The sequence below is a fragment of the Silene latifolia genome, chromosome Y (genome assembly GCF_048544455.1).
Source record: "Silene latifolia isolate original U9 population chromosome Y, ASM4854445v1, whole genome shotgun sequence".
Lineage (NCBI taxonomy): Eukaryota > Viridiplantae > Streptophyta > Magnoliopsida > Caryophyllales > Caryophyllaceae > Silene > Silene latifolia.
In genome coordinates, this window is record NC_133538.1 from 238,053,386 (window position 1) to 238,063,236 (window position 9,851).

Below are 9,851 nucleotides of genomic sequence, written 5' to 3' on the forward strand. Positions count from 1 at the left end.
TGAGGCGGTACATAAAATTGTTGCTGCGGTGGAGGTGTAGGATTCAAAATATTTTGACTAGTCCATCTCAAATTAGGATGAACTCCAGCTTGGTTGTTGTAATAGGAGCCTCCTTGCCTAAATTTTTGAAAGGCATAGACTTGTCCTTCTGAGCTAAGCATTCCACTGCAATATGACCATTTTTGCCATATCTCTCACATGAGACGGTCTCTTGTCTAGACAACAAGTGAACCGTCTACTGATTTCCCGCGGCCTGCAACTCGAACTTATCAAATCTGGCATTCATGGCTTCCTATTGAGCCACAAGTGCGCTATTATCTGTAGAGAACATTCTAGTTCCACTTCTAGGATTCCCATATTCAGCACAATGGGTGGCCTTCTCTTCTATAATTCCCCAGTCCTTATCATCATCAATGTTTTTCTGAAATCGACCATTGGCTACATCATCTAAAATAGCATGGTGATCATCATACAACCCATTATAGAACTGGTTGCACAAAAACCACTGGTTAAACCCGTGATGTGGGACAGATCGAACCAACTTCTTAAACCGACCCCATGCTTCATACAAATTCTCAGTCGGAGTTTGCTTGAAACTTGTAATCTGCCCTCTCAATGCGTTAGTTCTCTGGGGAGGGAAGTATCTTTTATAGAAAGCAATGGCCAAAGTCTCCCAATAAGTGATCCCAACTGTAGTCCTATCCAAATCACTTAGCCACTCTCGGGATCCATCAGTAAGCGAAAAAGGAAACCAGACTTCCTTTATTTTGTCTTGTGTCACTCCCTTAGTAGCGGGAATGGTAGAGCAATAATCTGTAACGACCTGCATATGCTTCCTCGGGTCTTCGTCAGCTACTCCCCTGTATAGGTTCCTCTCAACCAGATTAATGTAAGACGGCCGAATATCAAAGGTATTCCCATCTTCCGTTGCAAGATTAAAACCCTTAGGAATGGAAGCAGCTGTCGGCTCAGAATGACTAGCAATATTAGGCATCTTAAGAAATTCAGTAGCTGTTGCAGAAATAGAAGTGTCTTCCTCTAAAGACTGATCCTCCACAAATGTAAAGTTTTCTAGCACAGGTTCAAGAGTACTCAAGACTTCCTCTTGACGATTCTTTCTCAACAAGTTTTGTCTACGGTGAAAAGTCCGCTCCGGTTCAGGATCAGCTGGTACTAATTCCAACCTGTTGGACCTGGGCATACACAAAACTAAGAAAGAAAAAGAATAAGAACTGCCTCAAGGAATTAAAAATCCCTTGAGACTAAAACAAACTAAAATGAACAAATAAATAGACTAATTGCCTCCCCGGCAACGGCGCCAAAATTTGACACGGCTGTCGCAACCCTATCAAAAATAAACCAACTGGCTCTAACTAATATAGTAGAGGTAAGTCGGGTATCGTACTCCGCAAGGAGGCTATTATATTTACTTGTTATTCTAGTCCGTCACGGTAACAAATTGGGGTGTTTAAATTGTTTTAACTAAACTACTAAACTAAGAGTAAGGCAGAGAGAAAGACAACAATAAAATTAACAAGAATGAAAGGAAATGATCAAATATAGAGAGAAATGCTAGGATGTCGGTTCACCATGATAATTAGCCAATTTAGCCATAATGAGATCAGTCTGTCTAATGTGAGAAGGGTAAAGGAAAGGTCCTCTCGGTTCGATATCAGCCCTAAAATACTACTAACTTAGCTTTCACCCTCATTAGTGTAGTCTATTGTCCATAACAGGTCAATTCATTCCAATCTTTCGATATAGGTCTGAATTTAACCGGATTAACTAGTTCAGAAGCGTGCACTCAACTAAACGATTATAATTAAATTGCTATGAATAAATTCTCACGATCAAAACCGTCTAATCTAATTATAACATTATTGTTTCACTACCATGGCTCTTCTAATCCTAGCAATAAAAGAATTAGCTACGCATGTTCATAATGAAATTAGCAATAATTGATGAAATAATAGAAGAAATGATATAGAGATGAATAAAAAGGAATTGCATAAATTGATTACCAACATTAATAAAATCAGAAATTATAGGGAAGAAATAAAGTATGCAAAAAAAGAATTAAACTGACTAGGGAGAGTAACAAGGATTACAAAGTCTAAGATCCGGCAAAAGAACGAAATAACGCCGAACAAGGGAAGAAAAGTGACTGCTAACTGAACGCTTAAGAGTAATTCTGAGATTAAGAGATTAAAAGATGAATAAAATATAATCTAACCTAATGACGTCTTTCCTTTATATAGGAAAGATATTTATTAAACATAACTTAATACGATAAATAAGTTCACGCGAAATAAAATCTCGCGTTCAGCTAGAAATCCTCTCGATCGAGCAGCTTGAAACTCCTCGATTGAACAAATCCTCAGCAGAACCTCTCGATCAGGTACTTAACATACTCGATCAAGGAACCTCAAAATACCACCTCTCGGTCAAGAACAGCAGGGTTTCCATCGAGCATTGTTCACCACCCATATTTACTCGATTGAACAACTTGGCTATCAAAAGCCTTCAATTGAGCTAGCACCACTGAAATCAGCATCTGAAACGTAGATTTGGCATACAAAACATCTTCACGCTTCCCGAGGCAAAGGTAATCTTGCTTAAATTCTTCCATCTCCGTAAATGCGTGCTAAGGGACAGTAAAAGGCATGATTCCGTCTTCTTTCAGGTCTATTCCTGCAAATAAAGCAAGGCAAATCAAAGTAGACTACCCGGGGGACATTTGTAGCATAATACTACGAGAATCGCATAGAAATATGTGCAATAAAGGCTCAAAAAGAATATATAAAATGCATGTATCAAAAACCATCACCAACATCCTCCAACAATCTCCAATGTCAACAATTCACCAACAACAAGAACAATTAACCAGACAAGCATGCCATTAAATTCATATAACAACCAATTCATGCTCACAACTTCATTAATTCATTTTCTCTTCTTTTAATTACTTATTAACATGTTATAGTGCAAGATAGTTAATATTAAAGGCATTCACCATACTTATTCTTCCCAATATCATTATGAGACCACAATATGTACCAAACCTTAATTATGCAACACATGTTATAATGCAACTACTATGAGATAAATGTAATTAGTGGTATGAAATGCACAATTAAACACTCATAACACCATAGCTAAATAGGGAAACCCTACCTTGAGCTTATCTTCACAATCCCACAAGCTAATCCCTAGAAATGCTCCTCAATAAAGCTTCCTACACATATTAGTTATTATAATTAACACTACAATATATTATAATAACATACTAACTTAACCCCTTGAATTCTTACAACATAACTAAGTAAAGACTAATCTACTAACTAAATAGAGTTACTAAAACAAAATAGAGAAGAAGGAGAAATGTAGCTTTACTTATAACAAAGAAGAAAGGCTAAGGAGGCAAGAATCTCCTTAAGAGAAATTAGGGTTCTTGAGAGGGGGTTTGGTGGTGGAGAGTTTAGAGAGAAGTTGGGGAGATGTAAAGAGTGGTGAATAGTGTTATGAGAGGGGTTTTGGTGTAGGAAATATGAAAATTTAGGGTTATGAAAGCGACATTTCACCAAACATTTCCCGTGTAAATCTCACTCGACCGGCACTCGGTCGAGTGGAAGGTCACTCGGTCTAGTGACCGACTTTCCAGGCTTTCCAGCCTACTGTATTGGATTACTCGGTCTCCCACTTGGTCGAATGGAGCTGCACTCGGCCGAGTGGGTTCTCTATTCGGTCTAGTTATACTTCAATAAATACGAGGTATTATAGACACATTCTCGACAGTCAATACAGTGGGCACAGTGGGGTCCTATGATCTGTGGCATCGTAGACTTTGTCATCCAGGTGACAAAGTGGTCCAATTTATCCCTTTAGCTCGTAATGTTAATTCCAAGAAAAGCTCGTGTACGATGTGTGCCATCTTGCCAAACAAACCCGTCATAGTTTTTCTTTAAGCGATAATATTGCTTCTGAAACTTTTGATTTAATACATTGTGACCTTTGTGGTCCGTATCGTACACTTTCATCCTGCGATGCTAAATATTTTTTAACAATTGTTGATGATCATTCACGATCCGTTTGGGTATATTTACTGCTAGACAAAACAGAGGTTACACAGATGTTTATGAATTTTCTCTCCATGGTTTGTACACAATTTTCTAAACAGGTGAAGGTTGTGCGTTGCGGTAATGTAAATGAATTTAATGGTATGGCGGGGTATTTTTTGCAGCATGGTATACATTTTCAAACCTCTTGCGTTGGCACGCCTCAACAAAATAGCCGCGTCAAACGTAAGCATCATCACATTCTCAATGTAGCTCGGGCTTTACGGTTTCAGGGCAATCTTCCCAAGAAGTTTTGGGGTGAGTGCATTCTTACTGTTGCTTATTTAATTAATCATACCCCGTCCGCTCTTCTTGCTCTTAAAACGTCTCATGAGGTCTTACTTGGTGTCTCTCCCTCATATGCAAATTTACGAGTTTTTCGGTACCTTTGTTTTGTTCATAATCAAAAGATTCCCGGGGATAAATTTGAGCCGCGTAGCCATAAATGTATTTTTCTTGGATATCCTCACAATAAAAAGGGGTAGAAAGTTTATGATTTAGAGACGGAAACTTTTCTGGTGTCTCGTGATGTTATTTTTCATGAAAATTCATTTCCATATGCCTCGCCCAATCCCCCTGCACTCATTGATCCAACACCTCTTATTTTCGATGACGAGTCCTATCTTTCTCTTTGTTGGGGCTGGTGTCCTTTACAGGTAGTACAAGGACTTATAAATCTCTAAAAGGATCAAAGGGTATACTTTTGTATTATAATCAGTTGGTCCACGTTTATCAATAACGGTTGGCTTGCTAGATAAGTTTGACGTTATTGTCATACAGATGGCGGTGATCAACTGGTCCCTAAAAGTCACACCTATAGGATACGTTTGAGAGATGTGACGGTATGAAAATACAGTCATGTTGATGCCAAATTTGACTAACCAGTTAGTCCGAGTTATTTGACTAATAATTAGTCAAAATGTGATGTTGAGATATTTTATTTAATACGGATTAAATAATTATGGCTAAGGCGAATTAAGCAATTATTTCGTAAATTGAATATAAACGATTTATATTTGATTAATGTATATTGAATAAATTAATTATACGATATTGTTTTTGTCGGACATGTATTAACATTTCAACTAATCCGTCTTATTAGTTGATGTTTTAATTACCGATAACCGATGACAATTTATAATTAAAAACCCGTCGTATACGTTTTAGCAATTCAAGTCGGATCACGAGTTTAATAAGGAGGAAGCGGAAAGCCCACTCCCTCCCTAATGAAACCCACGGACCGAGCATGGGTAGAACAAAAGGAGAGTTTCTCCTCATTTCTAACCTAATTGTCATTTTGCAAAAATAATTAGAGTTTTGAGAACATTGCCTCTCAAAATTCAGATCTCACATCGGAAAAACTCACATAACAACTCTCTCAATATTGCAAGTCAATTAGAGAGTAATTCTAGCACAAGGGCATAGTGTCAGACGGTCTTGGGTGCAACGATTAGGAGGAAGTCTCTGTTGATTTCTGTTCTTTACGCCGCACTACAAAGGACCCGAGGTTGATTTCTAATGCTTTATCGTTTTTCTCATGTATTTCGTTTTATGACAATTATCACATATAAAATTTGCGTTATAGTCCTAATTTTATAGGGTATTATACGGATATTACCCCACAAGTGGTATCAGAGCGATGCCACGTAAATTTTTCTATGTGTTTTTCATCAAACGGATTTGAATCGATAAATTGTTTGCATAAAATTTCGTGCGGCACAATTTTTTTGTCTCGGCCAATTTTTTTTGGAAAACCGTGCGGCCTTTCTCGGCCTGTTTTTCTGTTTTTTTTTGCCTAGATTTGCGTGCCACACGTTTTTGCTAGATCAGACGATATTTTGTTTTCTTTTATTCTTTGCATATTGTAATTTTATTCGATCATTATTGCAATATGTTAAAGAAGTATCAATTGTAGTTTCAATTCTATACGGATTAGATTGAATTGCAATTGGGTTTTAACAAATCGTTTTGTTTTGTTAATTGATGCTCACGTTTTTAGCCGAAATTTTTTTTGTTCTTTATTGCTCTCGGCAATGCAGCAGCAATAATAAAAAAAAAAAAAAAATAAATTTTGGTACTGTTCACGTTCAGCCGTGAAAGAAAAAAAAAAAAAAAAAAGAAATTGTTTTGTTTTTTTTCGGCCAATTTTTGCATAATACGGATTTATGCATTCACTTGATAGTGAAACGGTTCACCCACGTACAATTTAATTACTTTAAAACGATTTAAAGTAACGGATTATCACGGATTAAAATTAAGTTGATGAAGCGGTTTTGTCACATAATTTTAATTGTTAAAAGGTGGTTTGGATAAATTTAACATAATTACGGAATTATGTCACGAATGAATTTGTTTTTAGTTGATGCATTTTATTTATCGTTATTTTGAATGTCTTGAATGCTTTTGATTACGTATTTATTTATTTATTTTACAATCGGTTGTAACTTAGTGTGGCCTTAGTAGAACGTGTTACCGTAATGATGGAACACGGTCTTGGTTGTATTTTGAGATCTCGCATCTCCATTTTGTTTTCTTTTATAATTACAGTTTTTATTTAGAATGTAAATAGGTTTATATTTTGTAAATTTTAATTGTAATTTTGAGAAGACCAAAGATGGAGACCGGATGCTCACTCCCGCTGCATGAAAAATATGGAACATCAAGACAAGCTTCTCGGGTCCAACGGTGGATTCCAAAGTTGTATTATGTTCTTTTTACTAAGATAGGCCACACTAGGAATTTTTATTTACGTATTGCATTCTTTTATTTATTTTATCGTAACGATAGATTGCATCATTTTCCGCCTAAAAACCAAACCACCTAATAATTGCATGAAAACTGACTCATATAGAGGTCACGCGTTAGTTTTCTATGACATTCATATGTCACACGATTTAAGCCATCATCTAAATTAATTCATTCATGCAGTTGCTAGTTATTCGTTCACTTAAAATGAATTTAAACTTAGTTGATGGGATCTTCCTCGTATAAACCAAAATTGAGAATGGTCTTTATAGGTCAAACTCCAATGAATCCCTTCTTTGTCGGTAGGCATAATATGACCCCTTCTACGTCGGGTAAGTTGGAACCGATTGACCTATTTTATCTCAACGCTATGGTCACTCGTACGATCCTGTGATTATGGTGGACTATAGATAGGATTTACGGAAATCTATCGACCAAGAGTTTTTACGGAAGAACTAGCTAAACAATTGGCTTATCAATTTACAGAAATTGAGTCTTGGGATCACTTGTATTATTCTTGAGGGAGATCAATTATGCAAGTGCAATGAGTCTACACGATTAAAATGAATTTTAATAGACTTAAATCACCTCGATGAGTTGCTTATTTCGTTTTTTGTTTTTCTTTCTTTTTCAGCGTAGATCACGTTTTTTAAACTGCTAATAACATAATGGTTGGCATCCTCGATGACCCAATGCCAAGTGCCACATTGGACCGTGAGTCCAGGCTTCGGATCTTTATGAATCGGATGAATCAGTCTACTAGGCGAAGAATGATGGATCAAACTTCGCGGAATGGGAGGCGGCATTACGGAATGCGCCGCCTGGCGACGGGAAGCTCAAGTATCGACCGAGCCCCTCCCGCCAGCCCCAGGCCCCACGGCTCGAGTTAACGAGGTCTCCACGTATAGCGATTTTGTCATGGAAGCGGGTGCGATTAAAAACGTACTCATTTTTGCAATGGAATCCAATTTGCAGAAACGCTTCATAGCCCAAGGTGCAAACAAGATTTTCACCACGCTCACTAAGGAATTCTCGAAAGCACCGAGAATCGTGACTTATGAGCATACCACTCGCTTCTTTAATGCGAGACTCCAGAAGGGCCAACCGGTTAGCCCACACATTCTCAGCATGATTGAGAATGTCGAAAAACTGGAGGCGCTTGATTGTAAGATCAGCGAGAACATTGTGATTGATCGCATGCTTCATTCACTCCACGATGGTTTTGCGCTCTTTAGAGCCAATTACTATATGAATGATTTGAAGAAAAGTCCCCATGAACTGCACTCCCTTCTCGTACAGACCGAGAAGGACATGAAGTTCGGTGGGAGCATGAAACAAGATGTTCTCGTTGTGACAAACAAGGGCAAGGGTAAGGGCAAAGCTCAAGCGGACCTAGCAAGAGGCAAACCGAAGTTCAAGAAGTCGTGGTCAGGTAAGAGTGGGCCTGGTGAGGCAAGTAACTCATCGGGCGCGACAAAGAGCAAAACCGAAAACATGGAATGCCATCACGCCACAAGATCGGGCATTGGAGGCGCACATGTCTGTTTATCATGAGGACATAAAAGCGGTCGCGTTAAACCGTTGGTATGTCTTCTTCTTCTACTTTTATTCATATGATTGAGATTAACCACGCAAGTTACGGAACTTGGGTACTAGATACTGGTTGTGGTTCTCATCTGTGTAATCATGTGCAGGGGCTCCGAAACATCGAACCCCTCGTAAAGGGTGAGGTGGACCTGGGTGTTGGGAATGGAGCACGAGTGGCTGCAGTCTCAAGGGGAACATACGTGATCCAGCTTCCTAGCGGATTTGAGTTATTTTTATATAACTGCTATTATGTACCCAGTCTATCCAAAAACATTATTTCGGTTTCGCACTTGACAAACTTGGTTTTCATTTGTAATAGAGAATAATTCTTGCATTTTCTCATTACACGATATGATTTATGGCAAGGCAGTCTCCATGAACGGAATTTATGTTTTAGATCAGACCACCGAAATATTACACGTAATGAATAAAAAGTTAAAGGTTGGTGACAAAGATCAAACGTATCTATGGCACCGCTGTATGGGACACATTAATGAGAACGCGTAAAAACAGCTCATAAAGAATGGAGCTATCTCGGCCTTTGATTTTCAATCATTTGGCACGTGTGAATCATGTCTCATCGGTAAGATGACTCGAATTTCCTTCAAAGGTGTTGGAATGCGGCTGGCCGACCTATTAGGACTCATACATACGGATGTATGTGGGCCTATGTCAATCACCGCACGAGAAGGCTATAGGTATTTCATCACTTTCACGGATGATTTGAGTAGATATGGCTATGTCTACTTAATGAAACACAAAAGTGAATCCTTTGAGAAATTCAAGGAATACCAGAATAGAGTACATAACCTCATTGGGTAGAAAGATTAAAACACCGCGCTCAGGCACCGTGGTGGCGAGTATCTTTCTCACGAGTTTGATCAACACCTTAAGGATTGTGGGATTGCCTTACGATTAACTCCACTGGAACACCTCGGTTGAATGGTGTGTCCGAACGGAGAAATCGAACACTACTTGACATGGTTCGATCCATGATGAGTCACACCGTGTTGCCTGACTCATTGTGGGGTTATGCTCTTCGTCATTTGCTCTAATACTTAATCGAAGTCCGTCTAAAGCTGTTGACAAGACTCCATATGAACTATGGAAGGAACGGTCCCTAACTTGTCCTTTATACGGGTTTGGGGCTGCGAGGCTTATGTCAAGTGGAGACACGAGGATAAGCTCGGCCCGCGATCGGTCAAGACATACTTTATAGGTTATCCTAAAGGAACACTTGGTCATTACTTCTATTCGCCAACCGAACAACGTGTTTTTGTTGCGGCTAGTGCGACATTCTTAGAGAAGGAATTTCTCGAGAATGCAAAGAGTGATAAAACCTTCGACCTGTCGGAGATTCCAGAACCAAATACCGAGCAACCATTGGAGGAACCAATTCCTTCA